At 44.0% G+C, this 21,725-nt stretch overlaps 1 long non-coding RNA gene, 1 other non-coding gene and 1 gene segment (V, D, J or C); 1 reads left to right on the top strand and 2 right to left on the bottom strand.

Moving 5' to 3' along the window:
* LOC120240454 overlaps positions 1 to 21,725 on the bottom strand; it is a 499,568-nt gene that overhangs the window by 134,411 nt on the left and 343,432 nt on the right.
* On the bottom strand, positions 400 to 531 carry LOC120240517. The gene has a single exon (XR_005530644.1). It is a non-coding gene; the product is annotated as a small nucleolar RNA SNORA9 (small nucleolar RNA).
* LOC120240476 overlaps positions 10,963 to 21,725 on the top strand; it is a 28,400-nt gene continuing 17,637 nt past the window's right edge. The window contains exons 1-2 of the long non-coding RNA XR_005530638.1: positions 10,963 to 11,137; positions 14,085 to 14,176. This is a non-coding gene — a long non-coding RNA (uncharacterized LOC120240476). The remainder of the gene's footprint in view (positions 11,138 to 14,084; positions 14,177 to 21,725) is intronic.

The following is a 21,725-nucleotide window of genomic DNA, read 5'->3' on the forward strand; positions in this document are numbered from 1 at the left end:
ACATAGGAGCACTAATGTCTGCTCTCCAAAACTAAGTTATTTGGTGTTCTAGAGGACCCTATTATTAACCTTTTAGAAAATCTTGTTATGGTTTATAGCACTTTGTTAGTGGACAGATGAGGCTTGGAGAAAGCATCTCAGAAGGCAAAGTTAGCACCAGTCCTGGGCACGATTGCATCTCCCAGCATCCAGTCCAGCATAGGGTACATAGTGCTCATTCACTAAATACTTCACTCATTTACTCATTGAATGCATTTTTAAAAGTTTCTTTTTCTTTCTTTCTTTCTTTCTTTCTTTCTTTCTTTCTTTCTTTCTTTCTTTCTTTCTTTTTCTTCTTTGCTTTTCTTTCCTTCTCTCTTCTTCTCTTCTCTTCTCTTCTCTTCTCTTTTCTTTTCTTCCAGCTGTTCTAAATTTCTATAACCTTGCTCTGGACCGAGCAGGGCAAGGCCTCAAACCATTTCCCAATGTTCTTGCCAACACTGTAGGAATGCACGGGGCTACCCCAGGCCCAGACACGCTGGAGGCTTAAAGGAAAGTTTATTTATTTTGAGAAAGAGAGAGTGTGAACATGAGCAGGGGAGAGGCAGAGAGAGAGGGAAAGCAAGAGAGTCCCAAGCAGGCTCTGCACTGTCAGTGTAAAGCCTGATGCGGGGCTCCAACTCACGAACTGCGAGATGATTCCCTGGGCCGAAATCAAGAGTCAGATGCTCAACTGACTGAGCTATCCAGGTGCCCCTCAATGCATTTGTTGAATGCCTGTTTTGCACCAGTCTTACTCTAAGTCCTGGAGTTAGGACATTGAGCAAAACAGACAAAATCCCCGCCATCACAGAGCTTACATTCCAATGGAGAGCTAAATGAGAAATAAATAAGCATGTAAAATATACAGCACATCAAATGGTGATAAAGCGGGGAAGAGAGATGGTATTTGCTGGAGGATTGAATGATGTGCTTTGATGAAAAAAGTTATAGGTATAATCCTACCATTTCAATTATTGTTTGGGGGCAATATGTTGAAGAGTAGGAAAGAAGCCTCAAGTCTGGAGTTTCTCTCTTTTGTTAGCATGGAAGAGTTATCAGCCTGCACTTCCTGTCTGAGACATCACAGCAGCTAATACTCTACCTAAAGCCTTAATTCACTGCAGTGCTTTCTGGTGTCAGTTTGCTCATTTTGAATGCAGAGAACTGGAAATGACAGATCTTGAGCCCTTTTGCTGCCTCCATATAAGGATAATAAGTCAATAAAAATGGAAGAGACAAACTCAGACACTTTGCCACACAGTACAGATATCTATCGTTGGTAAAGTTAGCCATCTTGTGGATCTGCCAGAGACCCATAGAATTTCATGTTCTCTTCACTCTAGCCCCAGGCCCCTGTAGCTGCCATTCTAGACATGCCTCTTAGAAGGAAAGGAGAAGGCAGTGAATACATTAATACTCCCAGAAACTCTTAAAGGAGTCCAAAAAGATATTGCCTTTGACAAACATCAGAGGGGAGGAATATGTGGGTCCATTTCCTGGGAGAAGAGCTGCTTACCTGGAGCGAGGCTCAGGAGTCCAAGAGGTAGGGGGCTGAGTAGCAGCTGTCTTCCTTCAGCCAGGTGGGGGATGGTGGTGGGCATGTCCAGAGAACAGCTTAGGGGCTGAAATTGCAGCTGGTGTTTTAAAACAAGGGAGGAAGAGATGGGAGATGGAAGGAGTTAGGTACCCGCACTTCCACTCCCTTCTTCTGGGGACTGGACAGGAGTCAAAGAACACCTGCAGCATCGGATGGCTGGATGTCACACACTTGTTCCTAGCCATTCTGTAATTCAGATACTGTTATAGGTGATACTTCTCTTCAGTATACCCAGATCCTGGCTCTGCTTCTGTAACCTTAGGTCAGCCACTCAGGCTCCCTGAGGCTCAGTATCCCCATCGGTAAATCAGGATTAAGTGAGCTCACATCTGCATGTTGTTGGCACTCAGTAATTGAGTTCACTTTCTCCTTGATTACCCCATTTTATCATTTGCTCTTTCTTATGGTAAGTAACATCTACTGAATAGCTACTATGTGTAATGCAATTTCCTTTCTATTGTTACCTTTTTACAACAACATGGTGAAGTTGGAACTCATTATCCCCATTTCAAAGATGAAGAGATACAGATGATTTTAGAAGACAGTGTGAGGCTTATGCCAGGATCACAAAATCTCTGAAAACGTTTGAGAAGTCATGTGGGACCACTGCTGCATTGTCCTAGTTTCTTGACAGATGGTCACAGATCATCAGTTTGAATAGGTCTAGTGGTGAGGGCACAGCCCCTGCTGTTCCTATTTCTGACACATCCTGGAGACTGCCTCCTCTGTGGGACCTATCCTGCCCTGAATCACATTCGATGTCCTCCAATGTTTTAGCTTTTCTGTCCTCATTTGTAAGATGGGGATAATAATAGAAAATGCATTACAATGTTGTTGAGAGGATTAAATCATAAAACACATGTCAAATTCTCAGTAGTACCTGATATATAGTAAGCACTCGACAGATGTTAGTTATTATTACAGCTAACCTGCAGTTTTATGGATTTGTCCACGTAGTTTGCCTCCTCCTTCTCCTCAAAGACATTCTTCCCAGTCTCTGTCAGAAGGACCCCTTGGGTCTCTTCCTAGGAATCCATCTTGCAGGCCTTATAAAACTATGGTTCTAAAACTTTGAACCATCTGTGTAACTAGCTTCTAAATGTCATTCTTTTTCCAAAGTCATGATTTCAAACTGGGAGAAGAATTGTACCTTTTAGTCTAGGGGATGCACTCTACCTTCCCACTTATAGTTCATTCAAACATGAATAATTGGATACAAGTATCAGGCTGTGGGTTTGGTGAGTGGTGACAGAGCCTCTGTGGTAACTTGGATGCATCCTAGCTAGGAAGGTTGGGTCCAAACTCCTTTCCCAGTATGTTCCTGTTCTAGATAGCGATTGGGAAACTTGATTTTATCCAAGGGCAAGAGTCAATACCCTGAGCCTTGCTGAAAGTTCAGCCAAAGATGCAACTCAACAGAGTGGGCAGAGAGGTAGAAGCCAGGCCTGTGTTGAAATCGGGCCACTAAGACAGAGTGAGTAGGTGTGGAATGGAGAGTAAAAAGGAGAGATTCCCTGAAGGGTTGGAATGAGCTGTTTGGGGAGATAAATGATGAAAACTCATGAGGAGTCATGAAATATATACATATATATTTCAGGCAGAGTCATGAGAGATGGGGGAATTGGAAAGACCCTCGGTGGAACAGGGAGAGGCCCAGACTGGAGCTGACTGTGTGTCTGGCAAACACTTATCAGTCTCTTTGTACTGACACTGTGGAGGGCAGTATCTTTGACTAGTAGTGTTAGTTGGAGAAAGTTCTCCCTAGACATTGCAGACATTGCCTGAAGTAGTCCAATGAAGCTTTTTAAAAAATTGTGTTTTATTTTTTTAAATTTATTTATTTTGAGAGAGAGAAAGAGAATTCCAGTGGGGGAGTGTCAGAGAGAGAGGGAGACAGTGTATCTGAAGCAGCCTCTATGCTGACAGCAGAGATCTCGACGTGGGGCTCGAACCCACACACTGTGAAATCATGGCCTGAGCCAAAGTCAGACGCTTAACCAAGTGAGCCACTAAGGCGCCCCTAAAGTGGAGTTTAAATTGAGCTGTTCAAAGAAGGATGAGGAAATGTTAATGGAATAAATTTGTCAATGTTTTGTCTTTAGCACATATAGAAGAAGTAAAGAGGTAGAGATGGAAGGACAGGCAAAAGACATATCTAGTGAGTGAGTGATCATGAAGACAATATAGATGTTAGAGATGGAGTCTTGTCCTTCATGTTGGCAAGATGACCAACAGTACAAACTGTTTATGCTGGAGGAAAGGTGGAATCTTCCTCCTCCTCCTATAGAATAGCTGAGTTTCTGGTGAATATGGTTAGAGAGAAACTGGACATCACCCATTATTGTACTTTGGGAAGTGCCATGCCCTAAGAACTTTGGGTATGGGGTCAAATCATTTATGAAGCTCAAAACAACATCAACAACAGCAAAACCCCAAATCATTAAGAGTGTATAGTGAATGCCACAATTCCTGATTTTAGCTTTGTTTCTTCTCTCTCCTGCATGTGGCCCCCCAGTCTGTCTGAACACTATGGGAGTACATAGGCAGCCTGAAGGAAAGGCAAAGAATGCCAGCCTTCTCTGGCATTTCTTAAATTATTTGTTTAAGAGAAAATCACAATCTTGTTGGAAATGCCATTCTACATAGATCTCCATGGTTTTGAGCTGCTCTGAAGTGGACCTGTAGCAGGGTGCAGTCACTGGCACGGTGGTAAGATCCTTCATCTCTTTCTGATGCCTCAGAGATCTTACGGAGAGACTGGCTGTTTGAACCATCGGTTTGGCTTTGGAATCTGTCCTGAAAACCAGGGCCATAGATGGTCTTTCTCGGTATATGAAAGTCATTGTGTTGGGGCACCTAGGTGGCTCAGTAGGTTAAACATCTGACTTCGGCTCAGGTCATTATCTCGCAGTCTGTGAGTTCAAGCCCCACATCAGGCTCTGTGCTGACAGCTCAGAGCCTGGAGCTTGCTTCAGATTCTGTGTCTCCCTCTCTCTTTGCCCCTCCTCAGCTCACGCTCTGTCTCTCTCTGTCAAAAATAAATAAACATTAAAGAAACTTAAGAAAAAAAAAAAAAGAAAGTCATTGTGTTATCCTGGGTCTTCCTGTGCTGGGTGACATGGTAGTCAGTGATTGTTTCTCTTTCCATGGAGCACTGGAGGGTGGCTGATCGCTCTGCACTTGGAGACACAGAGTCATTACCAGGTCTTGCACCAGTGTAACAGCTGACATGACTTCTGAGAGAAAAGACACAAGAGGGCTCCATGGGGGGGTGGGGTGCTGAGATCCCTGATGAAGGGGCACCGACCTTGAGTGTGAGGTCCTGGCTGCTCCATTCCTCATTGTTGTTGAGTCTTGCCCAGTTGAGGTTCCGAGATCTGCCTCACCTGTCCAGAAGAGGGTGAGATGGATGAGGGAGCACACTATCAGCATGGCTCCCCTCAGGGATAGCTCTGCTTCCCAGTTTGCCCTCTGCCTGGTCCATCCTCTGAGTCGACACTCCAGGATGCGTTTGTGCCTGAGGAAACCAGCCACCATGGGCAGCTGCTGTGTTCCCCAGGAGGGACTTTGCCAATCATAGGAGACTCATAGAGCCTGTTGCCTGTTAATGGGATGACAAGGCCACCTTCAAGATCAATGATGTGGCCCACATAAGTGAAAGGAGGTGAAGGCAGCTTATTTGGTTGATAACAAGGTTTCTGCTTCCCACCCTAGAAGTTAAGTTTACTATTGTTTCTCCATTTTCATGTTAGATGTACATGTCTGTGGAGTTGTTAACAGTTAATATGAAAAAGAATTATTGACATCTATAATCAAAACGAGCAGATCAATAGAGCATGTGCACCAGGATGGCGGGTGTTGCAATGACCTCTGTGTTTACTGCAAACTCCCTCTACGCCAAGTTGGGTAAGGGTGATTCACCCAAGTGTAAAAGAGAAATCCAATGAAGCACTGTCTCCAAATTTGAGCCAGGGTTTCCCGATCTTTACTGAGCTCAGCTGTCTTCTTTTCTGAAGGGTTCTTAGGTTACCTATGTTGAATTAAAGGAAGCAAAATATTTTTTAAAAAATTTAAAAGCCACCACTACATTCCAGTTTATGACAGTGTAAATTTATATGTACTTCAAAAGAGAAGAGTGTTTGAATTCTTGGGACTACACTTTTGAATTTCAAGACCAGAAATCTATAAAATTTTGAAATAAAACAGGTAGTCTTTTTTAAAGTTTATTTATTGTGAGAGAGAGAGAGAGAGCTGGGGAGAGGCAGAGAGAGAGAGGGAGAGAGAAAATCCCAAGCAGGCTCCATGCTGTCAGTGTGGAGCCTGATGCAGAACTCAAACCCATGAACTGTGAGATCATGACCTGAGCCAAAATCAAGAGTTGGATGCTCAACCAAATGAGCCACCTACATGCCCCAAAACAGGTAAATTAATAATGGAAACTGGAGAGTGCAGCAGAAAGTGGGAAGAGGGTCATTTGGTATGTGAAGAGATGGGAGCAAAGGTGGAGTTCAATGTCTGAGGATAGGCATAGGACATAAATTTTCATGCTAGTAGGGGAAAGACCCACATAAGCTTTTTGTTTTCTCCAGTGTGACTGGGACCAGACTGGCCTGGGGAAATTCAGATAGAAGCAAGCTCAAGTTGGCTTGACCTCATGGTAGTTGCTCTCCTTACCTCGACTTCATCTTATTACCCAACTGCTTGTCTCACCCATCATTCCTAGAGGACCATTAGCAAGTACTCAAGCTGGTCACATTATTTACAATTACAACTTGCACCATCAGAACTTACCTACCTACTTGTAGGCACCCATTCATTCTCTTTGAGTCTTTGAAAGTTGCTAAAGGCACCTTCTCTGGACTTCCATAGTTGATTTTTTTTTTAAATAAGGTAGCCTGACTCTTGGCATATCTTATAAATCTAGTAATTTTTACCATGCATCAGCCTCTCAGGATTCCCTGATGAATGATGGATGTGGTTTTTCTTTCCTGGAGCTTGCATTCTAGCATGGGAGCCAGTCATCACTTAATGATTTGCCAAATGAATTCCTTCACTGCCACTGTGATAAGCACTCTGTAGATGCAAAGTGTTTATGAGAGCATGTTACAGGCACCAGGACCTAGTCAGGAGATCAGGGGAGGCTTCCCTGAAGAAGTGACTTTGCAGCTGAGATTCAAAAGCAGAAGTTACTCTGGCTTGCCAGATAGTGTCTGTCCCTTTGGATCTACTTTCCTTAATACTTGAGGAGGCTGACCTTAATGGATAGCATCCACCTGGCTCCTTTGGTCTCTGGCATCCCATTTAGGTGCCAATTTAGGAGGCACCATCAGGAAATTGGAGAGAAAGAAAAGAGAGAGAAGTAGAGTGGTATTACCCCAGATCCCTTCCTGCCAGGCTGTGGATTGGCAATGCCTGCCTCCCTCTGTGGGAGGCTCCAACTCCTCTCCTATAGCTGCTGATCTTAGTTACGTCTCCTCCACTCCATGCTTCAGACCTAGGATGGTAGTGGCTTCTCTCTTGCCAGACCCAAGGGTGTTTCTTCATCTTTTTTTTTTTTTTTTTGGTTTCCCATAACCCAACTGTATTAGTTTCCTAGATCTGCCTTAACAAAATGCCACAAACTGGATGGCTTAAAACAAGAGAAATTTATAGTCTCATAATTCCAGAGGCTCAAGATCTGAAATAAAGGTGTCAGCCAGGCCATGCTCCCTCTGAACCCTGTAGGGCAATCCCTCCTTGACTCTCTCTACCTTCTAGTGGTTTGCTGGCCATCTCTGGTGTTCCTTGGGTTGGCTTGCAGCTGCATGACTCCAGCCTTTACCTTTGTGATTGCATGGTGTTCTCTTGTGTTTCTGTCTTTATGTGGCTGTCTTCTTATAAAGACATCAGTCATATTGGATCAGGGGCCCACCTTACTCCAGTATGACATCAATCTTAACGAATTATGTCCATTGAAATGATCTTATTTCCAAATAAGATCCCTTTCTATGGTACTAGGGTTAGGACTTCAACATATACATATTTTTTAAAACATTTATTTATTTATTTTTAAATGTTTTATTTATTTCTAGGAGAGAGAGAGAGAGAGAGACAGCGTGAGCAGGGGATGGTCAGAGAGAGAGGGAGTCACAGACTCTGAAACAGGCTCCAGGCTCTGAGCTGGCAGTCAGCACAGAGCCCGACGAGGGGCTCGAACCCACGAACCGTGAGATCATGACCTAAGTGAAAGTCAGATGCTTAACCGACTAAGCCACCCAGGCGCCCCTTTATTTATTTTTGAGAGACAGAGTGAGACAGAACATGAGGGGGGGGAGGAACAGAGAGAGAGAAACACAGAATCAGAAGCAGGCTCCAGGCTCCAAGATGTCAGCACAGAGCCTGACATGGGGCCTGAACTCATGAACCATGAAGATCTTGACCTGAGCTGAAGTCGGTTGCTCAACCAACCGACTGAGCTACCCAGGTGCCCCCAACATATCTTTTTTTGAGGGATACAATTCAACCCACAACACCTGCCCACATCTTGTAAATGTCTTTATTAGATTTTTTTTCTAATCACGCCTTCAAGAGTACCCTTTGTCTCCAGCTAGGACTCTGACTGATACACCAGGGATAGGGGCATTTGTAGGGGGGAAAAAAACCATTCAGAATAAGAAATAAGGACATACCAAAAAAAAAAAAAAAAAAAGCCCCGAGGCAGGAGGAAGTGCCTTGGGCTTAAAGCTGCATTAATATCAAAAGAATGGTTAGCAGGGCTCAAATAAGCCTGTCTTCCTACATAATTACCAAAGAACTCTCCCAAATAATGCAGGAAGTCATTCTGAAAAATCCCAAGAATGTGCTTGTGTTTATGACTGGGATTTATATCTGCCACAGGTTAGGAGTAATTTTAAGAGTTTATTGTTAATGGACAGCAACAACCCTCCTCTAGGCCTGACTAGGAGAGAGATAGAATGAATAATAAATCAAAGCAAGAAGCAGAAGGCAGTTAGGTAAGGGAACAGGTGATGGTCTGTTGGAAGCTTGAGACAGAGTGTGGCTAGAAGGTATGTCGTACCCAGTCCAGAAGATTGAGGACCTTCTCACTTCAGCATATCTGGGGGTGCCCCTGTGGAAGGTAGAAAAGTATGCCAGGGCCCGGCCCATGGACTCCACTTTTTCAGGCTCTGTGCAGGCTGTTTTTTGTGCTTAGTTATTCATTCTGAGTCAAGGTCGCCAATTAGGCCACAGCCAATTAAGCCACAGCTTCGCAGGCCCTGGGGGTTGTCAGTTTCTTTATGAGAGTACACTTATCATGATAAAAAAAGAGAGAGAGAAAGAGAAAAGAAATAAAAATAAAGATACCCGAGACTTGAACAGTTAGTAGGAGAGGCAAGAGTGCTTTGAGGGGCTTTATCTATCCTTCCCCATAATCGCCACCAGTCTTTCATTTTTTGATATCTTTCCAGATTTTAGGTGCTGTGAAAATACAGCTGCAAAGTAAGTTCCTGAGGCATCTTCCAACCAGAGTACCACACCTCAGCCCCTCATTTGTAGACATTTTGAAGCTGTCATTCTATATTATGCTTTATGATGTGTGAGTGCTGCCTCACACTTGTTAATTGGTGTGTCTTTATCACCTGTGTAGTCTTCCCAAAGTGCCTGTTGAATCCGTACTCATTCTCAAAATGATTGAAGTGAAATGATTTCTTCTGCCCACAGGATGTCTGACATACAAGGAGAGGAAAGGAAGACCAGTGGGGAGTAGATGGTGGCTATGGGAAGGACCCTAGATCTTTGGGTTGTTCTAAAGACCGACCATATCATTATAGGAACTTTTGCTCCCTTCAGCCTTACAGACAGGGGAGGGTTGAGAAAGGCACTGCTGAGCTGTTATGCCCAGATCGCCAGAACCCCAAAGACCACCAAGGAGCTGATTCCGATGCAAGCACACGAGGGTCTTTATTCAAGCTCGAGCAGGGACTCCAACGCACCCCGACGCAGCGGTGATGGTATGGAGCCTCGAACTCAGGGTCGCAGGGCTTTTTATTGCGGTTACAGTGGGATTCGGGAGCTTTCCGGCTTGGCAGTCCCTGATAGGTTGATTTTTAGTACAGGCGGTCTTGTCAGTACCCGACTGGCTCGGCCCATCTGGCCTGACCACAAACTGCCAACAGAAACGTCTTGGGACATAGGCGCCTCTTTTAAACTGATTGGCTGTTGCTGTTGCTAGGGGAGGAACTAAGGGCAGGCTGCCTAAGTACTTCCTGCGGTTTTTCCTGGGACTGGGTTCGGGCCTAGTTCACCCTCAAGATGGAGGCTTTTTCTAAAATGGAGTTGTTGTGCCCCGATTCGCGAGTCCCCAGAGACCACCAAGGAGCCAGCACCGATGCAAGTACAAAAGGGTCTTTATTACAAGCTTGAGCAGGGGCTCACCTGCCTACCGGTGTAGTGGCAGCAAGGTGAAGCCCTGAACAATAGTGAGCAGGGTTTTTAAGGGGTAAGGGACAGGGGTGTTACAGTGCATATGTTGTACGTATAGCATCATCACATAAGCACCAATTACAATTGTACAGCACCCATGGTAACAGCTTTGACCATTCAGTATCTGTGAGGTGTTCATTACTTTTGGTGGGACCCAATCATGACTTTTGAGAATCCTTTGAAAATGACCAATTATGAGGAGTTCAAAGGGCCCACGTGGGGTTCAGGCAAGCGGTGAGAAATTGGCCAGTTTGTATAAAATAACTGTTTGCAGTTCCCAGCCTTGACTCAGACCATAGGAATGGTTTTTGATTAGCTGATCTGAGGGCCATCCGAGGATGGCTTTAACCTTGAACAATCTGAGGCTTTTCCTGGAACTGGGACTGGGGCTGTGTGCAGCCTGAGGTTGCTCTTAATGGAGGCCTTAATTTCAGGCTCTTCAGAGTCAGTTAGATTTAGGTCTCACAGAGCCAACATACAAACTGCCCCAAGCTCATTCTGCCTCTCTAGTAGTGTAAGATGGCTGGAGATGGCTACAAGGCTGAGGTCACTAATATTTCATTTTCAGGGACAGGGTGTTGCCTGGAGGTCCTTTTATGGGATCTGGTCTGGATCACCCGGAAGAAGAACCAAGTGGCACTTAGAGATCTGGGAAGGCAGGAGGTTTATTTTACACTGGTGGGCTCAGAGGTTTGAGACCTGAATACAAGTGGGAAGGGTAATTTATAGCGTCATCTTCCGCATTCATGGCGGTTTTCACACATGCGGTAAACAGGGCAGGAAGAACCCGGAAAAGGAGTCTCTAAGCTAGGAACTAGAGCTTGTTTTAGTTCTGTTGGCCATCTTATGGTGCAGAGCTTTACTTATTTTTCCAGCTCCCAGGTGTATCAAACCAATGGATTACATAGCAATGGAGGAAGCTGTGTTTATTGGTCTCACTGAAAACAGAAAAATGAAAGATTTAAGGGAGAAAGAGACCTTCACAAGCCTTCAAATCCATGTTTTCAGACTTCACTCCCCTGTAACCTTAAACAGAGAGCTGTTTTTCCTGTTCAAGTGAGTTCCATGAACCCATACTCTATTTCTCTGAATTTGCAGACTGTTGAAAGCAGGCAGCTGGGGAGTCCTACCTCTGTTCAGGCAAGACTCAGACAGAATATGATTTATAACAGTGGGCCAGACAGGGTCCTGGAACTTGGGGGTCCTCTTTTTTACTTCCTGCTCTAGTTCTCAAGAGGCAGCTACGCTGTCATGGAGAGACCAGTGGATTTAGGCTTGGAAGATCTGTTTGTATCTGACACCACTTAACCTCTCCAGGCCTTGGTTTTCTGAACAATAAAATGGGGATAATACTGCCTCATGTGACCATGATAATGGATGTGACTACACCTTGTGATTAATCTATAGTTAGACCTGCAGTGGGGGTCAGCTAGTCAGTGTGGAAGGTCAGAGGGGGAAGATTTGGCTTGTGACCCACCTGGAGGCAGAGGGGAGCAAAATAACCAGTTCTTTCCTCTCTTACTGGGGCTTCAGGAATCTCCAGGGAGAGGGGCACCTGGATGACTCATTCAGTGAAATGTCTGACTTTAGCTCAGGTCATGATCTCATGGTTCGTGGGTTTAAGCCCTGCATCGGGTTCTGTGCTGACAGCTTAGAGCCTGTAGCCTGCTTCAGATTCTGTGTTTCCCTCTCTCTCTGCCCCTCCCCTGCTTGCACTCTGTCTCTCTCAAAAATGAATAAACAGTAAAAAAAAATTGTTTTAAAAGAATCTCCAGGGAGAACTAGCATCTATTAGTAAAGCTGCTCTGGAGATCAGGGCCACAGAAGTCTCCTTGTTGGTATACAAAGTTCAAGATGCCATCTTGTTTCCTCTTATACCAGTACATAGTATAGTTATATCCATTTTTCCCCCTGTGATTTTGCACTGCAAAATTTTGCCTCTTATAAAAGGCAAAAACATCTCTTGTTACTCCAACAAGACATCTGGCTTGATTCCTGAAGAGCAAAATCCAGGGAAAAGGAAGATAGAGAAATCGAAGAGCTATATCTGAATAACAAGTGTGGGATTACAGAGCCACCTTCAATTTCAGCCTTTCCACAAACTCTCTCAGGAGTAATTTCGTCAGAGAGCCATTTATTTATTCACCCAATTATTGGGCAAATATTCATTGGCTTTTCTGGTATGCTCAGGGCTGGGCTGGGCTCTGTAGGGATGATGATGTTTCAGGCTCCCTGGGGCTCACCTCACCCAGGAAGCTGCAGATGTCCTATTCTGAGGCCCCAAGGCCACTCTTGCAGCTGGGCGGCAGGAAGAGAAGTGGACAGACTCATTTTGTGGCTTCCCCCCAACGACTGAAGTCCTCAGCATCTGGAACCACCTCTTGGTCCTTTCTTCATCATGTCAGCCCCCAAGTGGTTCAGTGACACTCCTGTGTGCTCTTGGGCTTACCTGGGGACAATGAGGAAATGAGCCTGCATCAACAGATCTTCTGCCCCCAAAGAAGAGCCTCACCAAGTGTACAGACCAGCAAGGAACTTCTTTCTGCTGCAAATGGAAGCATCTCCTTCCTAGGGGGAGGCCAGGATTCTGGCAGGGGAGATGTTATTTAGCTTTAGTCAGCTTTGAATGCTTATTTTCCCCCAATTTGTGGATCTTCCTTTTATTTTTTGGTTACAATATATTTATTTTGGATCTTTTATTTATATACCAAGGGGGCTGCTTCCTAGGAAAGGACAGAGTTTGCCACTATGCCTGTCTTCTGTAGGATGAGAGCCCATTAACTGTAGCACAGAATTTAACAGAAAATAGTATTGCATTAGATCTAATTTTTGGTAGCAGTTGAGTGTCCACCACAGTACTCTACCCATATCAAGCTCCCTGTAAATATTGATGCTGGACTAAAGAAAACACAAAACAGACATAATGGGAAGATGAAGTGGAGCAGGCAATGGGAATTAAATGAGAAAAAGCAGAGTTAAATCATGAAAAAAAATTTAATGGAGTATTATAGAATTATCTGCTGAAAGGACAAAGTAGAACAGACTAAAAATAAAAGAGAATATAACAGTCAGTTAAAAGGAGTGTGAAGGCAGAGAAAAGCTGGAGAATTAGGACAATTAACCTACACACAGTGGTTCTCAATCTTGGCCGCACATTGGGATCACCAGGGGTGGTTTAAAAAATACTGAAGTCTAGGTGCTACCCCCAGAGTCTGATTTAATTGAATTGAGGTGGGGTCTGGGCATCAAGATTTTGAAAAGCTTCCTAGGCAATTCTGATGTGCAGCCAGGATTGAAAACCATTGTGGAAGAGAATCATTTAGTCAAATAATACAACTTGCGCAATCAAGTCTTGTTATGGTGTGGTCTTCAGGAGACAAGGAAAAATCTGTGACCACCAGGGTCTGCCAGTCCTCTCCTTGTCCTTTCTCCAGAACCAGCATGGATCCTCAAGAGCTCTCTTCCCTGGTCATTGGTCACCACTGGCCTGTTAGGAATCAAAGACCATGAGGACCTGCTTAGGTCAGCATCAGCCATCTATCTCCCTGTTCTCCTGAGCGCCTACAACAGTGCTGGGCACTTAATGGGCACTTGGTCATCTTTGCTTAGCAGCCATGCTCTTTGTCCTTTCCAGGTCCTATACTGATTGAAATGGGTTAAGTCTGTGGTTCTTGTTCCTCCTCTTAAATCCAGCCTTGACCTTTGAGATTCAAATTCCTATCCAGCTCCCTTTGAGAGGCAGAATTCAGATTTAGCCAGGGGAGCCCACTTGCTGTGATTCCCTCACTGGACAACATATCACTGTGTGTGTGTGTGTGTGTGTGTGTGTGTGTGTGTGTGTGTGTATGTAAGAGAGAGAGAGAGAGAGAGAGAGAGATGGAATGCAGCCTAGAGCACAGCAGACACAGAAAGTAAAGGGTTCTTGCTGTATTTCAACTCTGTGTTCTCTTTTCCTTCCCTCCTTCCCTCCCTTCCTTCCTTGTTTTTGTCCTGAAATTCCTAGGCTCACAGCAAACCATAGGCATCAAAGGAGACCTGCCTTTAAGAGTGAAAATATGTCCAGTGCCCTGACGTGGCTCCATGTTTTTGGAGGGGGTGAGTTACCTTCTTCTTTCTTGGAATTGCTGATTTCACAGTGAAGAATTGCTGGCACACCAAGAGAGCCGTGGGTAGAATGTAAAGTTATTGCTGCCTCTGGAAATCTATGATTTCCCTTGTTTGCTGGAAGAACCAGGGGAGAGGGTGGTGGGGGTTGGGGCTGGTGGTCCTCAGGTAGAACACAGAGAGGCCAGAACACAGGTTTTCATGCTGATAAGAGACTAATCTTATGCCTTTGTTGGTAGAAGTACCTTTATCAAAACAAAACAAAACAAAACAAAACAAAACAAAACAAAAAACAATGGTAATTTTGTCCTTCCATTCAACAATCTCCCAAAAGAGAGGAAAAAGCTGGAAAAACTTGGATTGGGGGCAGATAGTTTATGAGTTTAAAGGAGATGAATTGAAGCCCCACCTCTTTTTTGGTATTTGTCTGCACATTGTCCCTACTTTTCTCCTCTGAAAGGGAGAAAAATATTTTGCTCAAGATTCTTGGTTGGGAGTAGGATTGGGGGACAGTTCAGGGATGAGGAGAAGATAAATGCTTTTTTTCTTCTTTTGTGATAGAAGCTTATGAAAAAATAGAATGTAGTACTTCAGTGCTTATAGGGAGCTCAAATTCTGTACTTCAGAGCCCTACAGCTGCAGAATTAAGATCTTATATAGATCAAATATCTACCAACCTGCTAATTGTCCCCTAAGGCAGAGGGTAGTGACATAATGGCTCTCCCAGAATCCTAGGGAAATTCCATGCTTCATTTTCCAAAGGGAAGCAAATAAAGCCCCTTACGCTTCATTGCAAGGGAGAGGAGGGAAGTGAGACCATTCCTATTCTACATTCAGTGGGAGAGAGTTAGATGACCCCATCCTCTGGGTTGAGTCTATGCCTCCAGAGGAGGAGAAATGCCAAGATGGAGAGGCTTCACTTTCTTTTCCTTGGGAGAGATGTGTGGAGTAAGCCCAGCTGCCAGTACAGTTTGGTCCTCCATGCCAGTGGCTTCCACAGCCCCCAGTAGTAACTGGCATCCTCCATGCTTCTTCTGGTTGGACCTCCAGCCCAGACACAGTTCTGTAGGCACCTACCTCCCAGTTCTTGAGCTCTGAGCTAATGCACTTAACTACCTTGCTTAGTTTTATCCCAGTTTGGGAGGAAAAAAGAAATGAGGCTGAAAGAATGGCTAAAACAGGGCATCAGCTGTAAAGATACAGAACTAATGGAAGAAACAGGGAAGAGAAACATGGTCCCATTCTTGAGTGCTCTGGGGAAGGCAGCTGTGTTGATAAAAAGAAGTGGCCAAGACGTGCCTTTGGGGCTAGAGAAAAAGACCTCCCCAAACAATTAAGTGGGAAAGTTAGTATTTGGGTGGATGGATGTTGGTACAGCAGCTTGAGTTGCCATAACCCAGTGTCCTCATACTGTCCCAGTACCCTCGCCCACTCTGAGTCTGATGCTGCCCCAATGCCACACCCTGGACATCTCTGACTATCTGGTTGGTTTGTGGTGAATCACTGGTGGCAAGCGGGGATGGGTAGAGGGGCAAAGATGGAGGTAAATACAATATCACTGATCACATTCACCATGGCTTATCATAGTAAAGAGTGGTTGTTTTATTATCCCCGTGGTACTGGTGTGTTAGAGCTGGTTGGAATGCAGAGGCTGTTACACACATCATGCATGTGACAAATTAAAATGCTGTTAACCCTGAGCTACATAATGAATGCCTAGTACAAGCGAAAGAAAAGATTATTGAGTAGAAAAACAAGCTATTCGGTTGGCAGGGCTTTAATTGCCAAGTAGTCTGTTAGTTTGCACATGGGCATGACTGAGCAGTGACTGTGTGAACTTGGGAAGTTACCAAAGGAGAGCAAAGGAAATACTATGTCCAGCCTGATGAACAACCTGCATCTATCAAAAAGCGATACTATTGCAAGTGAAATCATGGTGTGTGACAAAGCACACAGTATCAATCTAAACCGACAGCAGTGTCCAGACTATGGTGAGAAATCGGGGGTGTAGGATAACAAAAGGTGCATGGGGAATGGCATATGCCAAGAAGACAGACTAGAAGAGAACAGGGGAAGATGATTTTTTTTTTCGCAAGACTCAACTGGTAATGATCCCGCTCTGCCAGAATACTCTATTTTTAAAAGTACCAGCTCAAGCTCCAGATGGGTTTCCCAGGGTCTGAGCCGAGGGTCCCAGCTGCAGCACACTAGGGAGAGAACCGTAGCCTCTATTCACAATCTGCTGTGTTGGTATTGACTCACAACGTGGTTGCGGACCCGGCTGGACAGCATACCAAACTCCCAGTGGAAATCCTAAAGCCATTCCACCCCTTGTCAATAATAAATATATGTTAATCTAGGGAAGTGTGATGGGGAAGGGATACTCCCAGAAAAAGAAGATAATTTAAAATGTTATGGCAAAAAAAAAAAAAAAGTGATGACCGTTGAAAAATGTTTATTTTGGCGGAAAAGATGTAATCTGCACAATTTTCCTCTAATTTTGAGAGACTAAATTCTAAGTTTTAAACGTGCGAAGGCCAAAGGCAAACTCTGCTTTAGGGCAGCCAAGATGAGAAATAGCAGTCTCTCTGTACACACATATGAAGGAGCTGTGCCGTGGGGTTGTGCCCACGTCACACTTGGGGCCTCCCTGTGAGGCCGTCGGGAACCCCTAATTCACTTGGGAAAATCATCAAGTCTAAAAACGTTCTTAGCTTTTCTCTACACAATGTTCAGTTTCCATCGGACTGCTGTTTTCTAACGTGTATAAAACTGAGCTGCCTTCAACTGGTAGAAGAGGCCCTGGGAGAGGCTTGGAAAAAACTGGATCAACATTCAGATGAAGCCCACAGGTGTAGGTGCCACATGCTCTCACTAGAGCTGCTGGTGAAACACCTTTCTGCAAGGCAGGGAGTCCTCTTCTTGGATCCCCTCTTTGGCCTGACTCCTAAATTGAGGATTCAGCATTACATGGTGGAATCTTTGCTCTGGTTGGGTGGGAGAGTTTCAGGCAAGCCCTTGCTGTTTTCTCTTACCTTTTCATATTAAAGTAGGGAGTAGATTCAAGTGGGGACTATTGAGAAGAGTTAGTCATCCATGGCTGTAAGATACCAGCATTGCCAGATGGGGTGTGGGAGTGCAAGCAATTTATAAAGCCTTTGCAGCAATTTCTGTGACCACGAGGGATGATAGTGGCTCTATTTAGCATTTTTGAATTTAAGTATTCACCTCATGCCAATGTATGTAGTGATGTTCTCTCATCTGAGGTTGTTCATTTGGAAATACAGAAGGGTGAGGCATTATTTCTTGAAATAAAATATTCCCTTTCATTACAAGTGTGTCTCAGTGATCCCTAAAGCAGAAATTCAGTTCAAACATTAAATTCAATAATCAGATATTAAACACTTACTATGCAACACACTGTGGAAACTGAAGATGAAACAGACCATGGATCCCTGTCCTCGAGGAGTATATGAATTAGGAGGAGCATAAAGGACATATCCAAACAATCTTGGAAAAAGAAAGAACGCAGAAATGACTCAAGACAGGTAAGTGCTAAGGTGGTTCAACCGGGGGAGACTGTATCCTCAGAGGGGAGTTTCATATCGGAGATATAAATTTGGGAATCATAAATGTGGAATTTGCCACAGGCATGAATGAGATCCCTGCGGGAGAGATACAGAAGGGAGGAGGGATCCAAGCAAGGTCTCTGGATGCTCTATGTTTAGAACCTAGTCAGGGGAGGAAGAGCCAGCTAAGGAGACTGGGAAGGGGAGACCAATGACCCTAGAGGAAAATCAGCAAAGCCTGGCATCCCAGAAACTAAGTGTGGAAGGCATTGCAGGAAGGAATCGGTGGTGCACTGCTGAGAGGATGTATGATCGTCAACTATCTATTCCTGTGTGTGTTTTATGTTTGTGTCCTCTTAAACTGGCAAATCCATGAGGGCAGGGCCCATGTTTATTTTGCTCACACTGTGTACTCAATGTCTGGCATAGTACTTGGCACAGCAGGGGACACAAGATATATTTGTTGCATAAAGGAAGGAAGACATAGAAGCCAGTCTAACGTATTTGTACTTAATTCAATAGGCAAAGAGTAGTATTCAAATGAGCATTTTCAGATTTCTCACACAGAGTTCGATCTTAGCCAACAATGAAGCCTTCTTTAGGAGTCCTGTGCAGATATATTGGTTTCATGCAGGCCTCCTCTCACCATCATTAGGTGTCCTTCAGTCTGGATAACATGGAAATGAAGAAGCAACAAGAATCCATCTGGGTGGTTCTCCTGTAATCCTTTAGGGCAGTGTTAGTCATTGGAATCTCATGATATATTAATGATTCTGCCATTATGGAAAGATACCTATAATCCCAATCTTGGGGTAAGTAGCTGTCTTTATAGCAGACATTGTCAGAGCATTTAATCTGATAATACAGAATGGTGAGTAGTAAGAGAAGGCTGTTAATACAGAACATTTTCCAAACGTATATGACCAGGGAATCCTTGTTAGTTGCATAACAACTGTTAACATCTCAAGGGACAGTAATATTCTGAAGGACAATTTGGCAAATGTTGCACCAAGGTTTAATAACAATTCCAAGAGGGGAAGAAAATCATATCACATTTATTTTTAGTTGACATGGGTAGAAACTCCCTATACTGCATACACATTACATAGGTGGAGTCCAAAGGAACGGTAGGTTGCATCATTGTTCTGAAATAATTGATTCCCCCTTCCATGTGAGAAGATTATCGATTCCTGCCTGTTGCTGTGGGTCTTGCAGTAGCTTCTGTGGGGAGTGGGGGGGTGAGTCCCTGCCCAGTTGATTCTGGACTTGAGCCATGGAAGGGCTTTGTGAGTGGACATGGTGTGGTACATGACAGAGCACAAGCTTTAAGGAGCATCTGGAGCAAACTCCATTTGTAGCTGACTTTTTTATACTTCATAGGAGAAAAGTTGAATTCTTGTCCTGCCTAAAAACAACTTGACAAATTGAAAAAAACCTTAATCAACCTAGATAAAGATTTGTAGATTAGTGTAGGCTCTAGTGTGCTGGCATATGTGAGAAGAAATCTCAATATATCAAACCAAATGAATCAAATGAAATCAATGAACACACAGAAGTGGACACTCCTGGCCAGTCCTGCTGGTGTTATTTGCCTCCCTCTAGAGCACATTACTTTTTAAATAGTCTCCCCAGATTTCCTCATAGTTCTCATCAATGGGATGAGCAGGAAGCCAGCTGCCCAGCGGCACTAAATTCTGGGACATCCCAGGTTTGGGAGGACTCTTGAATAAGAACAAAAGGGTAAAGGGAATGATCTTTATCCAAGGAAACAATGTTTCTCCTTCCCCATCCCTTCCTCTTTGCTTCTTATCTTCTCAATCCATACTGTAACCCTTTAGCTGATCTGTTTTGTGGTGCGTATTATAGCAGCATTTTGGAAATCTCGGCTTTAGTAGGCAGAGAATTTGGTTCATCTGTGGTTTAGGAGCCCCTGTGACATTAGCTCCCTCACACTTATGTCTTGTCCAGGTTCAGTATTTTCCCATCAGCTTTCAGGTTGTTTATTTTTTTTTACTTAAATTGAGAACACTATAGATGAAGGGCTGTGTGTGTGTGTGTGCGTGCGCGCATATGCCTACACGCGCGCAGCTGTTGAGAATGCTCATCTTCCTTCCTGGGTCATCTTAAAAAAATCTCCATGCAGCCCCTCTGGAAAACAGTGTGGAGGTTCCTCAAAAAATTAACAATAGAACTCCCCTATGACCCAGCAATAGCACTGCTAGGAATTTACCCAAGGGATACAGAAGTGCTGATGCATAGAGGCACATGTACCCCAATGTTCATAGCAGCACTCTCAACAATAACCAAAACATGGAAAGAGCCTAAGTGTCCATCAACAGACAAATGGATCAAGAAGATATGGTTTATCTATACGATGGAATACTACATGGCAATGAGAAAGAATGAAATCTGGCCATGTGTAGCAACATGGATGGACCTTGAGGGTGTTATGCTGAGTGAAATAAGTCAGGCAGAGGAGGACAGATACCATATGTTTGCACATATAGGAGGATTAGGAGGAACTTAACAGAGGACTAAGTGGGAGAAGAAGGGGAAAAATAGTGGGGGAGAGGGAGGGAGGCAAACCATGAGAGACTCTTGAATGTTGAGAACAAACTGAGGGCAGATGGGGTGGGGGGGAGGGGAAGGAGGGTGATGGGCATGGAGGAGGGCACTTGTGGGGATGAGCACTGGGTGTTATATGGAAACCAACTTGGCAATAAACTGTTAAAAAAAATAGAAATAAATAAATATTTAAAAAAATCTCCAAGCATATGCTACCTCATGGAAGCAAGTGTTTTTTTGCTGTGATGAGCTCATATCACCTCCTCTGAGAAGACTTTCCCAGCTTTAGGCCATCACTTTCTTCTTTACCTTCTCACAAATGTTTGCTCCTTCCTCTGTAAGTAAGTCTCTATTTTCATGTCTGTTTCTCCCACTGGAAAGAGCACCTTGAGGACAGGAATTGAGCTTTGGTGGTTTTTGTAACTCAGCATGTGGCATAGAACCAAGAACATTATGTGAGCTCAGTACATATTTGAGGGATGAGGATATGCATCCCCATAATTATAGACTTGCATATTTTAATAATATAGCTACTGAAAATATCCATACAAAATCCAAAACACCAAAAGGGCTCATCATAAGCCCAGCCAAGAGTCACTGAGAAAATAATAATCATATCGGCTCCTCTGATTTCCTCCTAGCTGGCCAGCCTTTCTGGGTGGGTTTTGCTTACCTGTCCAAAATCTCTAGGTAACTGGATCAAAAACATGCAGGACCCTATGACTTCTCAGTTTTCCTGTGTGCCCCCAAATGTGTGGAAATTCTTGGTCTCTGAGAACCCTTGGACTCTAGCTCAGAGTGATTCTAGGGTCTCCACTAACACTGAAAAGTGAAAATATGGTGCAGATTTGGAACTTACTGCAGCCCAGAGTCAGTGATGAGCACCAAATTCTGGAAAATCTTACGATCTCAGAATCATTTACTCATACAAATACATTTATACAATTTGTCAGATTCAACGATAAGCAAAAGCAGATATTGTCCTTGATCTTTCAGAGCTTACAGGCTAGAAAAATAGACATTAATTAAATTAATGAAATAATACTACAAACTGATATATGAAAGCATATTTAACCTCCCCCCCCCCTCCAAATCTGAACTTGCTGGGAGATCTCAAGACATCTCTGAGGGATTGATGTGCCAATTTTGATTCAAAAGATGAGTAGAAGCAAAATAGGTGAAGAGATAGGAGATAGGAAGAGATAGGAGAAGTGTTCCCTAAGGATGGAGTAATATAGTGTGCAAAGGTCCTGGGGTGGGAGGTACCTGTGCTTTCAGCAACTCAGAGGTCATCTGGTTTTTTGTTTTTTTTTTTTTAATTTTTTTTTTTTTAATGTTTTATTTCTAGGAGAGAGAGAGAGACAGCGTGAGCAGGGGAGGGTCAGAGAGAGAAGGAGTCACAGACT

Source organism: Hyaena hyaena, unplaced genomic scaffold (genome assembly GCF_003009895.1).
Source record: "Hyaena hyaena isolate Hyena2069 unplaced genomic scaffold, ASM300989v1 scaffold_256, whole genome shotgun sequence".
Classification (NCBI taxonomy): domain Eukaryota; kingdom Metazoa; phylum Chordata; class Mammalia; order Carnivora; family Hyaenidae; genus Hyaena; species Hyaena hyaena.